The sequence below is a fragment of the Phocoena sinus genome, chromosome 14 (genome assembly GCF_008692025.1).
Source record: "Phocoena sinus isolate mPhoSin1 chromosome 14, mPhoSin1.pri, whole genome shotgun sequence".
Classification (NCBI taxonomy): domain Eukaryota; kingdom Metazoa; phylum Chordata; class Mammalia; order Artiodactyla; family Phocoenidae; genus Phocoena; species Phocoena sinus.
In genome coordinates this window covers 4904597-4922846 of record NC_045776.1, presented here as the reverse complement: position 1 = coordinate 4922846, position 18250 = coordinate 4904597, and positions in this window count along the sequence as shown.

Sequence of the window (18250 nt, the reverse complement as noted above, 5' to 3'; positions counted from 1 at the left end):
TGTGAGGTTACATCAGGAAGACAGTGTTGGACTTCCCTGGTGGCGCAGTGGTTAAGAATCCACCTGCCGATGCCGGGGACACGGGTTCAAGCCCTGGTCTGAGAAGATCTCACATGCCGCGGAGCAACTAAGCCCGTGCTCCACAATTACTGAGCCTGCGCTCTAGAGCCCGCGAGCCACAATTACTGAGCCCGTGTGCCACACAACTACTGAAGCCCATGAGCCTAGAGCCCGTGCTCTGCAACAAGAGAAGCCACCGCGATGAGAAGCCCGTGTACCGCAACGAAGAGTAGCCCCTGCTTGCCACAACTAGAGAAAGCCCGCGAGCAGCCAAAAATAAATAAATAAATTAATTAATTAATAATAAAGAAAAAGAAGACAGTGACTATGAACCAGAAACAGTTCTCACCAGACACCAGATCTGCTGGCTCCTTGATCTTGTACTTACAGCCTCCAGAACTGGGAGAAATAAATTTTTGTTGTTTATGAGCCATGCAGTCAGTGGACTAAAAGAAGCATGGTCTTAGAAATAAAATTCTCTAGCAGTTACCATTTTAAATTTGTTTCCCTAAAACATAAGGCGCTGACAGGGCACACAGTGTTGTAAATCAAGCCACATCAATATTTATTGAGTAAATACTTCACACACACTTTTCTCATTGAGCTTAGCAAGCACTGAAATGTATCACCCCATAAAAATGAAATAAATTGCTCTAATCTAGAATGTAGCTCTTAAATTTTCCTACCAGCCATTTGAAAAGCTAAACTATCTGCTTTGGGGGAAGATAAAGCCAGAATTTTAAATATCCTCCAGTGAACTCAAGTTGACTTTTTCAAGAAATGTTTTAAATCTTTTTAAACAAATTTGTTCCATTGATTGCTACTTGCAGAACAGTGAAATACCACTGTTTTTCTTTGTTTCTGTATTTCATTCTGATGCGGAGAGGTCCTCTTTTAGGAGAATCTCAATCTCTTCTTGAGATGGTTGATCAAAGATGTAATTAGTGCTGAAATTCAGATGTGCTTTGAGTGGTAATCAAAAATGACATGAGAAATTAGGCTAAAGTTAACTCAGAGAAAATATGTAAAATACAAATTACTGAAAGTCCTCTCTTTAATTTTAATGACATGTCTTAGAAATGGTCCAACTCATATAAATTCAGGCAAGACCAGTAGAAAAACCTGAAATATAAAGAGATATATTTGAACTTAGTTTAAAAAAGAAATCATCAAACTCTAAATGTTGAACGAAACACTGACAAAATGACAAAAACTACTGGATGGTGATGGGGGGCAGGGACTCCATACTCCTAAGTGTCTGAAATTGCTTTTGCAACTAGTATGTCGTTAGATATTCATAAGTATCCTGGAGTAGAGGTAAGGGACAGATAAGGTAAGGGACAGATAACAGTTTCCCGTTTTATAGATCAAAACATATGACAGTGATTAATTCAGTGGCTTTCCAGCGTTGACAATGCTATTTATTGCCGGAGAGAGGACTCATATTCTTCTCATGATACAATACTCTTAGGACATTTTTCTCTTTGTGATAATGATGTAGCATTTAGCACTTATCATGGGCTCAGGCTCTGCTTTCCATGCAACACACGGCCAACTATGTGTTTAATTCTATACTGTGTGCCCATCTGCCAAGCTTTGCACAAGACCTTGAGGAAGCCAAGAAAACAAGGAAAATAAGAAATCCTCTTTCACTGGAATTTCATTCCACTAAGGTGACAGGCATCAAACAAGTAATCATTCCAAGATGTGTTTAATCTACTTAGTATTGGGGCATATTTACAAATAATTCAGGTGTAATTCTAGATCTATCTTTCACCCGCCGTGTACCTGGGCCATGTCTCAAAACCTCTCTGTGCCTTAACGTGCTGACCTGCACAATGAGGTTAATAACAGTGTCCACGATTTCTTTCTTTCTTTTTTTATAAATTTATTTATTTTATTTATTTATTTTTGGCTGCACGGGTTCTTTGTTGCTGCGCACGGGCTTTCTCTAGTTGCAGTGAGCGGGGGCTACTCTTCTTTGTGGTGCGCGAGCTTCTCATTGGGGTGGCTTCTCTTGTTGCGGAGCACGGGCTCTAGGCACGTGGGCTTCAGTAGTTGCGGCATGCGGGCTCAGTAGTTGTGGCTCGCAGGCTTAGTTGCTCCGTGGCATGTGGGATCTTCCTGGACCAGGGCTCTAACCCGTGTCCCCTGCATTAGCAGGTGGATTCTTAACCACTGTGCCACCAGGGAAGCCCAGATAACAGTGTCCACGATTAAATGAAGATTAAATGAAAAAAAAAAAATATGTGTGTGTGGTGTTATACACTACCCTGAACACACAGCAAGTTTTCAGCAAATATTGTTACCACTCAATAATAATAACTATGATTACTACTCTATATAGAAAATACTGTTCTTACATAGATGAGATGGATTTAAAGTAATATCTATACAATTGTTATAGATGAATATACATATTTATTCAAGGGAAGATTATAGTTTTACATAAATTTCTCAGTGAACCATGTTTTTTACATCCTGAAGGGGCTCTAAGAATCACCAACAAGCCATTACATTATATTTAGATTAATTTAAGTTGTGAGGTAAGGGATGTCCCTGGCGGTCCAGTGATTAAGACTTTGCCTTCCAATGCAGGGGGTGCGGGTTCCATCTCTGGTTGGGGAGCTAGGATCCCACATGCTTCGAGGCCAAAAAACCAAAACATAAAGCAGAAGCAATATTGTAACAAATTCAGTAAAGACTTTAGAAAAGTGGTCCACATCAAAAAAAAATCTTAAAAAAATATGCGAGGTAAATATATTTCATATATAAAGTCGATTCTCAAAAAAGTCATCACGAACACGGAATTAGCAGAACACTGAAGCATTGCTCCTAAAGGAAATACAGGGTTAGGTTCCTGCAAGATTCTGGTCCCATTTCCCTCCACAGATCAATACATAAACTTGTTTTGCATGTGTTTGTGTTTGAAGAAACCTTATTGAATAGCTACTGTTGATTCATCAACCTTGAACTCTGGACCAGAACTACGACTCATGCCTGAACCAAGCTTATCTATCACGCATTTTCCCTGCCAGTGACATCCCAGCCTTCTTGAACTTCGGAGCGCTGGGCAGCACTTCGGCAGCATATCTGGGGGCAGTTTTAAATGCAGAATCACCAACCAAAAGTACAGAAATGAGAGAAACGTGACGCAAAAAAGGATACGTGTTTACAGAATTAGAGCTGAACCAAGAAGGCAGAGTGTGGCCTTGTACCTCGGCAGCTGTGGATGTGCATGTCAGGTGATTCAAACTTTTTTACCACTGCACATGCCCAGGAATGACCACCACAAGTACTGATTTGGGGGCTACGAATAAATTTTCTAAAGGAGGCAATTTCACAAATACAGAGTCTGTGAAATGAGGGTCTACTGTACTTTGCTCTTGTCATTGTTTTGTCTAAGTGAAACTTGGAAGAATTTAGAAAGAGTTTGGATAACCCTGAGTTAGACACTAAGTGGCTGGAGGATTCTGTTCCCAGAGGGACCATATAAAACTGCAATGCCAACAGAAAAACAGCGTGTACATAAAAAAACTAGTTATAACCACACATGGGCTATGATTCCTTAAACTGGGGTTGATGGCCATAATCATCTCGTTAGCTTTAAAAATATATATGTTACAAGTCTCACTCCCATTCTGCTGAAGCATATGTTTAAGGACAGATTAGGGGATTTGCGGAGGGGGTCAATAATTACAAAAGTATCTCAACATCTCATAAAACGTTGTGGTCATTAATAAGTACATCAGTTATAATTAAGTATGCCAAAAAACGTCCCCTTGCTCATTTTTATTCCAGAGCATTGACTTAACTGTTTGACACTTAATAACAGATTTCATTTCAGTCGGATCTGATGGCCCAGGTTACATTGTTTCACATTATTATTTGAAGTTGAAAGAATCCTAAAGCAAGACATTCATCTTTAAAAAGAAGCAAAACATTTGTAACACACAGAGCAAAAACAGAGTGCTGTTTCTTTTTTTGTTTGTTCGTTTGTTTGTTTTTTGCGGTACACAGGCCTCTCACTGTTGTGGCCTCTCCCGTCGTGGAGCACAGGCTCCGGACGCTCAGGCCCAGCGGCCATGGCTCACGGGCCCAGCCGCTCCGCGGCATGTGGGATCCTCCCGGACCGGGTCACGAACCCATGTCCCCTGCATCGGCAGGCGGACTCTCAGCCACTGTGCCACCAGGGAAGCCCTGAGTGCTGTTTCTTGAGACAGAATTTTGAACTTCCATTTGATCAATTTATACAACATTGGATATTTACAAATTTCAGAATCTCTCTGTGGCATATACATCTGTTGGCTTGGAGAAAATTACGCTTTATTTAAAACTCTATCATGTTAAACCCTGAATAACATCTCCTATTCTTGAATTATTTTCTCATTTTACTTCTTAAACAACTGTTTTTCTTTTCTTTTTTTCCCCTTTCTTTCATTTCTTCCTTCATTTCTTTTTCTATTTGTTAAATAAATTCCTGTGAAACAAAATAAATCTGTCTGGCATACTATAAAAGATTAAAATTTGTTTGTAGGTGTGTGTGCATGCAAACACACGAAGCACACACATGTGCTTCTGGTCAAAACACAAGCACATGTATAATACTACCTTAAAATTCGAACTTCAGGTTGTACTATAGCATTGATAGGCTGGTTAAACACGTCCTTAAAACTATTAATTTTTCACTTGACAGGGCCAATGTGAAAAGCTTAGAAATCATAGGTCAGGTTGGTTTCGTACAACAAGTGATTTTTAGTCAAACTAAGGTATCCCTTTGCGATTACATTCTTTCTGTAAATCAGCATTTAATAAGAACATTCTCACTAAAACTTGCCTGAAAATGCAGTCTGACTAATTTGCCCTCTGTGTATAGCTTAAAATAAAATCGATTGTGTCCACAGGCATCTTGTCCCTCACGGAGACGATAGATAATATTCTACCAGAATATTACATTATAGCCCCCATGCTTTTGTAAATGCCTCCACGGCTAATGGAAAATAGAATCAAACATCAATGAAACATTTGTGGTGTAATGATTCTCTGAGGTGGTGGTTTTAGCATTCAATTTTGTCAGTGAAATCTGTCCTTTGTTGATATGAAAGGATGTGTATCTTTGAAACTCAGCTTGCATTTAAATGAGGACGTAAAAACAATTAAGCACCAGGCTCTATCATTCCTCACCAGCTTCTGCACAGCTAAAAATTGAACATCTTGAACTGCATGGTACCTGGAGATGGGCCATGCAGCTTGGAATCATTCAACAAATCTGGGACTTGCCAATTACTCCATCCTCCACATTCTGTCCCAGGAATTTCTGATTCCACCTAGGGAAGGTGATTCTTGCTTAGGACACAATCATCCATAAGCTATAAGAACTGAGATTTTCTCAATCACTCGAGATAAGGTTCACAAACACTCTTGAAGGACACATCGTGCCAGTCCTCAAAGGTCAAGATACACAAATGGGAAATAGATAAGTAAATAATAAAAGTGTAAATATTGTGATAAAAATAGTAATCACAGGAAAACAGCAGCACCACCAGTTACTAGAACTTGCTAAGCATTTGCTCTGTGCCAGGCGGAACCTGGGAGAGAGTTTTCCTTTTTCTATTTAATCATCATGGAGACCCCTTGAGATAGATACCATTGTCCCTGTTTTTGTCTAAAAACAAAAGCAATAATAGATGTCTGTACAAAGAACAGTGAGAACGGTGAGCATGGAAGAAAGATTGACGAACAGGAAAGAGGGATTTAGCACCCAGTACATGGTTGTAAACATTTCCCCTGATCATTTCTACAGGGCCTCCACACATAGTATCTTAGATTTATTCTCATGGAGGTTATTGCTCCTATTCTACAGACTTAAGAACTGAGGTGTATGGAGGTTAGCGACTGTCCCAAGCGCATAAAGTCTAAATGTTAGATTTCACATTCTGATGTTCTGGGGCAGAGTCCTCCACTCTTTCCTTAGTTTGTGTCCTCTCCTGTGCCACCTCATTGTAAATCCTCAATCTGTAAGTTTCTTAAAAGGTTTAGTTTTGCAAAATGACAGTATTACTGGCTCAGAGAAAATCTGCTTGTTTGGTCGGAGCTCACTAAGAATACTGCCTTGGAGGCAACAGAAGGACATTTCCATGCCTTTATCTTTGAAAATCCCCTGGATGTTTCAAACACTAACCTCAAAGATCAGTCACTCCTAGGGCTTCCCTGGTGGCGCAGTGGTTGAGAGTCCGCGTGCCATTGCAGCGGACGCGGGTTCACGCCCCGGTCCGGGAAGATCCCACATGCCGCGGAGCGGCTGGGCCCGTGAGACATGGCCGCTGAGCCTGCGCGTCTGGAGCCTGTGCTCCGCAACGGGAGAGGCCACAGCAGTGAGAGGCCCGCTCTCTCTGTATGTATGCTCCAACAGGAAAAAAGGCTCTCGTTGGAATCATTGTCTTTCTGCGTTGTTTCTATTCCTAGGTGTGTTCACACCGTTATGAGAAGCCGCAATTTCCGGATAAGATATGCTGCTCCAGAAGTCTTCCCGTTGTGCCTTCTCTGTCATTAGCCCCTGGCTGTCTGTAATTGGAAATGCTCTTCCAACCATCTGTCGACGTGATTCACACCCTAACCTCTTTGGCAGGCTCTGACCAACTTCTCCACGGGATTTGTGCAGGGGCCAGACGCTATCAAAGTTTCAGAGGAGAACCGCCATCAGAAGTGCCAAAGGGAATCAGCATCAGTAGCCACTATTTAAATACAAAAAGTGTTGAGAGTTTATTCGCAAAGAGTTGTTTCAACAGGCAAAATCATTCCTTAGGGTGGATTCTGAACTGGGGTGGCAGACAGAGAAGTAAGAGATGATTAGTAAACAGAGAGAGAGACTGATAAAATGTTATGATTATTAAAACTTTGTTGAAAACAATAGTGAAAAATTCTGTTCTTAGCAGTTATCTGATATAGTATGGTAACATATGATATTTATAAGGAAATATATGTGTGTGCCTATATGTGTACATATATGTACACATATACGTATATGTGTATATGCATATGCACATGTATATGTGTGTATTCCATCATATTGGGAGAGCAATCGGAAGATCCCTAGCAATGTTGTAACTAAGTGTGTTTGAGGTACAGTTCATACCTGCTGAAGAATATACTTGGTGTATGAAGTGGAATGAGGTTATAATCGCATCCAACTTCCCCAACAAATGTTTTGATATTAAACTATTCATTTCTGATATCACGACTACAAAACCTTCAAAAGCCAAAGACCCGCTGTTTCTCTGTCACCTGGGATGCAGGCTTATTACAAAGCGCAGCCAATGACAAGCTGCCATCCAGGACTTCATGTAGAATCGGTACTCATAAATATTTCATGTTTATTAGAAAACTATGCACATTCTGCATTTGTGATAGCTTTCTACTTATGTTCAGTTGGCCAAATTTGCTAATTCTATTGTTTAAAACACCTGTCTGAAGAAGGTGTGTTAATATCTCCAACTTTGATTTTGAAGTGGTTTGTTTTTCCTTGTAGTTTTATCAATTTTTGCTTTATATATTTTGAGACTGTATGATTAGAAGAATACAATATTCAAATTGTTTTATATTCCTGGTGAAGTTGGATCTTTTATCACTATGTAGTGACAAGATTTGGTGTCCAGTTATTGTTTTTGCCTCAAAGCTTATTTTATCAGAGAGTAATATATCTACACTAACTTTCTTGCTTAGTATTTTGTTGGTAATATCTTGTTTTGTTGTTTGACTTTTAGCCTCTTTGTATTTTTACGTTTTAGATAGATCTCTTATAAATAATTCGTAGTTATATTTTTTAAGTCTGACTATACCACTTGCTCTGTATACCTTTTCTCTGTCTTCCCTTGCCTTCTTTTAGACATCAAAAAATTATTATACTTATTCTCTTATTCAGAAGTTAAACATTCTTGCTTCTGTTACATAAATGACAGCCAGCTTTTTTTTTAAGTATTTTTAAATTAATTAGTTAATTAATTTTTGGCTGCCTTGGGTCTTTGTTGCTGCACGTGGGCTTTCTCTAGTTGTGGCAAGCGGGGGCTACTCTTCGTTGCGATGCACGTGCCTCTCACTGCGGTGGCTTCTCTTGTGGAGTATGGGCTCTAGGTGCACGGGCTCAGTAGTTGTGGCGCACGGGCTCCAGAGTGCAGGCTCAGTAGTTGTGGCGCACGGGCTTAGGTGCTCCGTGGCATGTGGGATCTTCCCAGACCAGGGCTCGAACCCGTGTCCCTGTATTGGCAGGCAGATTCATAACCACTGTGTCACCAGAAGTCTCCAGCTGGTGAAGTATATTTTAATTCAATATTTGTTAAATACCATAGAGTGTTATTTTATACAGTTAAATTAATTTAGAGTTACCTGCCCATTTGCCACTTCCTTTTTGTATTTTTATTTTTCAACCCAGAGCTACTATTAAACCAAGCTGAAGTAGGTCCTTCTGTATTGGCTTCAGAGTAAGTCTTCCCCATCCTCTCTTTTTATTCATCCTCGGACTTTCATGAAAGTCATATTAGATCTCCTTTCATCTCTATGACCCTCACTCTATCTTCTATGATTTTCCATTATTGTTTTCTCTCTGGGAAATTTCTTTTGACTTAGCTTAAGTTTCACTATTTCTCTTTTCAGACATGTCTAATCAGTTTTTAAACTCTTAGGGCGAGTTTTCATTTAGAGTCTTGCATTATTTCTTAAAGGTTTTTTTGAAATTTCTTGAATCTGTATTGTCTCCTTTTGTAATTTTCACTTTATATATATTCAAGCTTGCTTTTGATTTCTTTTAACACGCTCTTTGTGAGTCTGTTTTCTTTACTTGCTGTTGTGTTTTATTCAATGATTCCAGATTGCTTATGTGCCCAGTTATTTTTGACTCTGTCAGACAAAATCATGAAGAAATATTTGTAGAAGTAACATGAAGCTCACAGCAAAAAATATTTTGCTACAGACAGGATTCGAGTTTGCTGTTATTGGTTACCTAGGAGTATTAATTCAGGACAGTTCTAAGCCATATTCAAGATTTGAGGTTTTCTTATAACACAGGGAACTGTATTCAATATCCTGTGATAAACCATAATGGAAAGAATATGAAAAAGAATGTATATATATACGTATAACTGAGTCACTTTGCTGTACAGCAGAAATTAAACACAACATTGTTTATATACTTCAATAAACATTTTTTTTAAAAGATTTGAGGTTTTCCAACACTTTTCAAGGCACACAAAACAATGCAAACAAACAAAAACCCCTGTAAGGCGGGGTAGTTTAACTCCAGTTTGCCCTGAAATTGTCAAGTTTAGGGATGTCAGGTGAGAGTGGGAGTGGTGTTTACCAGTTTTCCCTCTTGGGTGGGCCCTGGGCTTTCACTCGTCACCTTGCCCAGCTGAGCGGTCCCAGACCTCTACTCACAGGCAAATGGCCTCAAGCTAAATGGCTTTGAAGTCTCATTTGACCTCTGTGGGTCCTCACCTTCTCAGCATTTCTTACCCTGCAGTTCCTCCCTATCTTATTAGTTTATAGAAACTTTTGGGAGGTAAATATATTTCGTCTAGATTTATAGTTGCCCTTAGCAAAACATTTTTCTTAGTTTTCCTAGCTCACCATGAGTCGAAGTAGATGTTCACCATATTTCTAACACATGAACTTCCAGCTACATTTCATGGTTTTTCTCAACTTTAACAGATTATTTTGAAGAGACGTATGCTCTCTGGATTTTCCTGAAGATAAACATGCCCAGGCTGACCTCCAGGTATTCTGATTCAGAAAGTCTGTAGTCAAGATCGGACGCTGATCCCCGGGGGATGCTGACATGAGCTCCCTGACTCCCATCCCCACCAGCAAGATCACAACTTGGAACCCCTAATACAAATCATATGTTCTTCACAGAGGACTTCAATGTTTTCAAATAAACATCCTTGAGTCATTAACCCTTAATCATCTAGAGCAGTGGCTCACGGCTACAAGGATACAAGGGTTTTTCTCACAGATAACAGAATCTTGGGGGTAGGTGGATTCTTAGTTTGGAAAAACCCAGGGGGGAGATTACAATGTGCTCCCCACCTGACTTGCATTGCATGTAAGTATCATCCATACCTTTCTATTGTAGCAGATTGCTTTTTGTAGCTAGACTACACTTTTAGAAACCAAGAAAACAAATAATAATGCTATTTTCTGTCCGTAAAGATAACTGGCTGCCTTCCCCCTTCATGTATTCTTTGAGCATCACATTTATCATTCTGTTCCTGTTCATTTCAAATGGTGATATGGGCATGCAGATAACAGAAAAGAGATCTTTAAAGTTCCTTGTTTTCCCAAAACCTATCTGATGTCCCACTTGAAAACAACTTCACAAAATAAAGGGGGAAAGCAGGTAGTTTCTATTATTCTCTCCTCTTGGCTTTTATGAGCTTGGGAGGGGTGGAGGGGCAGGGGGCACACATATCAAACAATGATTTCACGCAAGAGTCACTGAATACCCCAGATCACATTTAACTAAAGCACAGTGTTTATAACAGATCTACTACCATCTGTCATATAGCAGAAAATGACAGAGAACAGAGGCAAGACAACGAAAGAAGATGATCTTTATGACACCTCGTTTTCAGGCACTTTTTCCTCACTCACACAGTAATTTCAAGAGAAGCCTAACTCAGAGTGGGTGGGCCACACCCTGAAAGACCCTGAAGTTCACTCGGACTCTCCTCTGGGCAAGCGTGAGTAACTCTTCAAGCAGAAGAGGGAGAAACACAAATTACATCCCAAAGAAGCCCTGGACAAATGATGGGTTGAAAATTACACTTTTATCCTCTTCTAACACTCTCAGCACCTCATACTGTGCTGTATCATCTTTGACAAAGTGTCCCCGCTCTGAGGGAAGGACTCACAAATGTTCCTTTCAGCAGTCAGCACATACAAAATGGGACGTTGATTTGGCTACAGGATGACACCTCGACAGTCATCATTTCACCCATTTTGTTGAGAACAATGTATTATTTATGATAATGTTGATAATGGTTGCAAATGTTCTTTACTTTTTAGATTTGCAGCAAGATCAAGAATTTTATACCATTTCCTGTTTAAAAAGAAGTACACGTGATATGACGTACTTAATGTGATGTGACTCTTAAAGTTTTGAAATGTATTCTTCTGACTCAGCGGAATGATCTCTAACAACATTTGCAGATATATCTCAAGTTCATGCAGCCCTGATACAAAAGAACAGAATCAGGTGTCCTCAAAGTAATGTAGCAGGAAAGACAGCTTTACCAAAATATCACTATAGAATTCATTTAAATAGCAAGTTCTCTTAATTAACACGGGCTAGGATGGTGAAAAAGACTTGGCTTTCTGGAAGAGAAAGGATGAAGGTATTGTAAACTGATTAATGGAATTTGTGGGATATCCACGGGAATCAGTAGGAAACATGTTGACCAGAGTGGACGGCCGACCTGGCAACAAATGGTCCTTCAGTATATTGACTATTAGGAGGAACTGGGGAGATGGTTACAGTTTGAAACCACAAAGGAAATTTAGAGACTGCTGCCCACACGATGCTCTGGCTGTTGCTGTCTCTCCTCTGGGCGGGAGGACTTCCTGGTTAATCAGGCCATAAGTCTCAGGTTCATCCCACAGTAATGACTAGTACTGAATGTTTTCCTGAGTGGGCAGGATATTCTAACTCCACTCAGGCTACTGTTACAGAGATACACAATTGCACTGTGCCAGATAAAATGAGGGGAATTCATGACTGCCATGGGCAGACACTAGGGGAACGGTTAGAACTTTGATGGGTTGATTGGAGGATGACAGGTTGGGTTGCATAAACCTCTTAAAGAAGAATGGCCACACCCATGGCATTTTACAGTTCATGATAAACCCTAACATCTTTAAAAAGGGTACAGATGAACTTATTTACAAAACAGAAGTAGAGCCACAGATGTAGAAAACAAATTTAGGATACCAGGGGATAAGCGGGGGCGGGGGGGGGGGGGGAGAGGGACAAATTGGGAGATTGGGATTGACATATACACACCACTATATATAAACCAGATAACTAATAAGGACCTACTGCACAGCACAGAGAACTCTTCTCAATACTCTGTAATGGCCTATATGGGAAAAGAATCTAAAAAAAGGGTGGATACATGTATATGTATAACTGATTCACTTTGCTGTACACCTGAAACTAACACAACATCGTCAATTAACTATACTTCAATAAAGTAAATCCTAACAGCCAATGTGATGGGACCTTAGGAGGTGGGGCTTTTGGGAAGTGATTAGGTCAAGAGGACAGAGCCTTCCTGAATGGGATTAGTGCTCTTGTAGAAGCAACGCCAGAGAGCTCCCTTGTCCTTTCTGCCACATGAGGTTACACAGGGAAGACAGCTGGCCATCTACGAGCCAGGAAAGTCTATGTCAAGAAAATGAGAAGACAGGAAACTGACTGGAAGGAAATATCTGCAACAGACACGTCTGATAAAGGACTGTCATTCAAAATATAAAAGGAATTCTTAAAGCTCATCAAAAAAACAAAAACAAAACAAACAACCTGATTAAAAGTGAGCCAGAGACCTTAACAGACACCTCACCAAGGAAGCTATACAGGTGGTAAATAGCACGTGAAAAGATGCTCCACATCATATGCTATCAGGAGGATGCAAATTAACTCAATAGTGAGACACCACTACATACCTATCAGGATGCCCGAAGCCGAGAACACGAAATGCTGGTAAGGGTGTTGAGCAGCAGGAGCTCTCATGTTTTGCTGGTCGGAAGACAAAATGGTGCCGCCACTTTGGAAGACAGTTTGGTGGTTTCTTACAAAATTAACCGTAATCTTGCCGTATGATCCAGCAACCATGCTCCTTTATGTTTGCCTAAAGTGTTTGAAGGCTTGTGTTCACATAAAATACAGGCACGTAGATGTTTACAGCAGCTTTATGCATAATTGCTAAAATGTGGAAGCAACCAAGATGTCCTCCAGAAGGTGAACGGATAAATAAACTGTAGGACATCCAGCCAACGGAATACTATTCAGCAGTAAAAAGAGATGAGCTATTAAGCCATGAAAAGACGTGGAGAAATCTCTAAATGTATATTCCTAAGCGAAAAAGGTGATTTGAAATGGCTACATATCTTTGAAATTGATACATACTGTACCATTCCAACTCTATGACATTCTTGAAAAGGCAAAACCATGGCGACAGTAAAAAGATCAGTGGTTACAAGGGACTGGGGTGTCAGGGAGGGATGAATCAACAGAAGACAGAAGATTTTTAGGGTGGCAAAAATGCTCTGTACGATACTGTAAGGATATTTACGTGTCATCACACTTTTGTCCAAACCCAGAGAAGGCACAACACCAAGAGTGAACCCTACAGTGAACTATGGACTTTGGTTGATTAGGTTCAATAGTAATAAATCAATTATAACAAACGTACCACACTGGTGAGTGATGTTAATAATGGTAGAGGCTTTGCACCTGTTGTGGTAGGTGATATATGGGAAATCCCTGCACCTTCCTCTCAATTTTGTTAGGAACCCAAAACTGCTCTAAGAAAAGGAAGTCTTGAAAAAAATGCAATCTTTACATAATGTTGCCTTATTTCTCTCTAACATTTTGGAACCAATCTCATATAATCCAACACAGGGGTATATGTAAGAATAAGAATAAGAAAGAGTGTGTCATTCATGTTCATTCTAATGTACCAGCAGGGGGTCAAACCAAATATATGCTTTGCATGTCAGAAAGTCCTCATGCTGACAGGTTTAAACTACAGGATGCTTTTTTTTCATAAAAGACGTCTTATTTGCTCAATGGTTGCCTTTTCCAAATGAATACCACCACAGAATTTGAGCAAACCCAGGAGGGTTTCTTCTTGTTTAACGAGTAAAGTTAATTCAGCTCTATATGGAGTGATCATTATCTAATTCACTAGGCTAATATGAATTAAATGAAACACAGGTTAAAATGCATTGTAAGCTACAGGGTGACAAACGTATAGCACGATGTCAATTTCTTGGCTATATCTATTATTTCTGGGTAGGTAAGTAAAACTATTCTTACCAAAGGAAAGGTTAAGGACATATTCTTGAGTTTGGATCTCTACAGATTTTCTACATGCGTCAGACCCCTGGGGATGTTAGCCTGCTGTTGAAAATCACCCCTCACATGTCCATTTGCCCTCAACTTCAGTAAGGAGAAAAACATTACAAGCTTTATGAAAAATATATATGATCAAATGTCCTTTTCATTAAACAGTCAATCAAGTGTGTTAAAACTGTCAAAAGTAATGGATGGCAAACATACCAATTCACCACAGGCTATATAGAAAAAGTCACTGAATTTAGCTCCATAGCAAGGGGACAATTTGAAATGAAAGAAAACATGTCCATGACTGTTCATAATGTTTATATAGAAACTGATACTTTGGTATACTGTTCACCAGTCACTTGTTTTTTTCTTCAGATTGAAAAAGTGAAAGATAGAATCTGTACTTCAATTTAGGAAACACAATGAGAGAAGGATATCATGTCCCAATGTACCCATAAGAGTTTCCCTATTGCAAAATAACATTTTGCAACCAATGTCACATACCCAACACCAGGATAAATGCGAGGATAAGAAATGGTGGATTTACGACTGATGGTTCCATAACTGGGTGTGCCCCAGGTAGGGTGGCCGAATTTAGTCAAGCAAGTGATACTTAATTAGTTCAAATTCCAGATAAAAATGTTTAGGACTATATCTAAATATTGCAGATCTAGCCCATGCAGTGTTGGGGTCAAAGCTCTACTAAGAAAATTGTTCGTATGTGTATCCGAAATTCAAATTTAACTGGGTCTCCTCTATTTGATCTGACAACCCTAAACCCAGTGAACTCCAAGTATTAGGTTAGCTTTGAGAAGAAACATATGGTCCACTGAATGAGGAAAGTTTGGAACGTTTGATCAAATGACCACAAGACACCTGAAGCAAAACCTCGTATAAAATTCACTATCCACTCACGTGGATGAGCACGCAACATAGTTTTAGGAGAGCACGTTGCAGTCAGACACTTAAGGTCTATATTCTGTGCTCCACCGCTCACTAGGTGGATAATACAGGCCAGTTATATCATCTTTCTTAGCCTGTTATAGCATCGTTAATGTGGGAAAAATAATAACAATGGTTATATTTTGTCTTTGTTATTACCACAAAATTGTCCAAAGAAAATAGGTGTGATATAAATTATTGTTCCATTTCTTTTATTTTTATTTTGGTGAGAAGAGGAAGGCTCTAGTGATTCCAAAGTATATCTCTATTACTACATTTTATTTAAATATACGTCACTAGAAGCTTTACTGGCTATAGAAGCTTTAGTCCCTTTGAAAATGGAAGTAGTCATTGCAACCTGATAATCCTTGGAGTTGTCTACATCTTAGTGGAGAGAAACCTGGGAGGTGTTTCAGTCTGCACTGGGAGAAGTCACCATTTTACAGAATCCTTAGGCAAAAAGAGGAGCCCAGATGGAGAGGCGAGATAGGAAAAAAAACAAGCTTGGGTTATCTTTCGATTTAGGAAAAATACAAGCTTGGGTTATCTTTCGATTCCTACCTGATCCACTCTATCTGTGACTATTGAGGTGTGTGTCTAGACAGCAAAGTGACTTCTTGGCACAATTTTATTCTGTGAAAGCTCTAACCTATTTAAAGCAAGAGATGCATCTAGAGGCTTATTTCTGTCCAGCCCACGTGAGGGTCCTGAGTTTTAAAACCATGTTGTGTGGTGACCCTGAGCCGTTACAACAATTCTAGGGCAGCCTAAGATTTCATTCCATTTTATCAGAACTTTACACGATCCTGTCTGGTTGTCTAGCAAAGTTTTCAGGATTTGTTATGCACGAGACTGCTCTGTGAAGAAGAGGATTGAGAAAAAGAAAAGATTTTTACGAAACAAAGGTATGGGTTACAAAATGGATCACCTGTAATTTTCTTTCCAATATGTAAATAAAATATTGTGCCTCTGGTTAATACTTTTGTTTTCTGGAGTGTGTGTGCGTGTGTGTGTGTGTGCGTGTGTGTTAATGGAATTCTTGAAGATATGGGGGCAATGGTCTCAAGTATATATTAGAGTTACATCTGAAAGTGATATCCCTGAAACTTCAAAGGATTTTGTACAGAGAGTAAAAGTAGCCAGACCTAGGAAAGAAAATAAAAGCTAGAGCATTTTAATTTTGTTTTCCTAAGGCCTGAAGAATCTAACATAAGATCCTAAAACGTTATGTTCTATAGGTAAGATATAATGAGTATAATTTTCACTTGTTAGTGTTTAAGATGTATGAGTTTTTAAAATGTATTTTCTATCCAATGTCTATATATAATTTTGGAGGAAAGGTACTGAAATATGTATTTTCTACATATAAGTTGTATTGGTTTGAATGTTTGAATAAGGACATCCTTATGAGTAGAGAATGTGGAAATTAATTGCTATAAATCTAATTGTGGATTTAAAAAAAGCTTAAACAAAGAGAGTTATTTAGTCCTAAAGATATTTCTGGGTTTCTCATCATTGACTGCCAGTGCTAACATCCTCTGAGAGGTACCATGCTTAAATTATTGGAGCCATTTTTGAAGTGTAAACAAATATTCTAGGACTTTGATTAAAGAAAAATGAGCAGACGTTTCACCAAAGAAGACATACAAATGGCCAAGTATGTGAAAACATGCTCAACGTCACAAATCATCCGGAAAACACAAATCAAAACCATAATGAGATATCACCTCACACCTGTTAGAATGGATATTATCAAAAAGACAAAAGAAAACAAGCGAAGATGTGGAGAAAAGGGAACCCTTGTGCACTGTTGGTAAGAATGTAAATTGGTGCAGCCACTGTGGAGAACAGGATGGAGGTCCCTCAAACAATTAAAAATAGGACTACCATACAATCCAGCAATCCCACTTTTGGGTATAAATCTGAAGGAAATGCAATCAAGGTCTTGAAGAGATATCTGCACATCCATGTTCATTGGAGCATTAGTCACAATAGCCAAGATATGGAAGCAACCTAAATGTTCATCGGTAGATGACTGCATTAAGAAAATGTGACATACGATATATATATACTGGAGTGAGTAATGGAATATTACTCAGCCTTAAAAAAGGAGAAAATCCTGCCATTTGTAACCACATGGATGGACCTGGAGGGCGAGATGTCTAGTGAAATAAGCCAGACACAGAAAGACAAATGATGTAAGATCTCACTTACATATGGATCTAAAATTGTCAAATTCATAGAAGCAGAGAGTTGAAGGTGGTTTGCCAGGGGTGGGGATGTTGGGGAAAATGGGGATATGTTGCTCAAAGGGTACAAAGCTGCATTTATGCAAGATAAATTAATTCCTAAGATCTTATATAGAAGAGCATGGTGACCATAGTTAACAAAACTGGATTGTATACTTGAAATTTGCTTAAAAGGATAGATCTTAAGTGTTCTCACCATGAAAAGAAAGAAAGAAAAAAAGGGATGGATGGAAGGAGGGAGGGAGGGAGGGAGGGAAGGAAGGAAGGAAGGAAGGAAGGACGGAAGGAAGGAAGGAAAAGGTAATTCTGTGCAGTGATGCGTATCTTAATTAACTTTACTGTGGTAATGATCTCACTTTGCATACATACTTCAAATCATCATGTTGTACACCTTAAATATATACAATTTTTATTTGTCAATTATACCTCAATAATGGAAAAAAGATAAATGTGCTGAGTTTTTAGGAGCAATTTGAATTTAAATAAATTCAATAACATTAAACGTTGGCAGGACATCAGTTTCTCAGAAAAGTATTACTAGGTATGAAACTATATTTTGTTAATTTTTTATATAAAATACATGTAATCTGTTGTCATCTTGTCTCTTCTAATTAGACTGAAGAACTACACAGAACAGGACATTTAGCGCACTCCTGTGTTCACAGTGGGATATTTGTAGGACTCATTTAATCTTCGTATAATTATTCCTTTGACTTTTGAAATAACTAACTAGGTAAATTTTTAGTAAAGTACGCTTTTCACTTTACAGACAAACAATTATGGATTCCAAGTGGGAACCCCCTTTTAAAATAACTTGTGTCTATGAGATAACTGAAATGCACATTGCATGAGGTAGAAAATCTTCAGCAGGGTATTTAAGGGA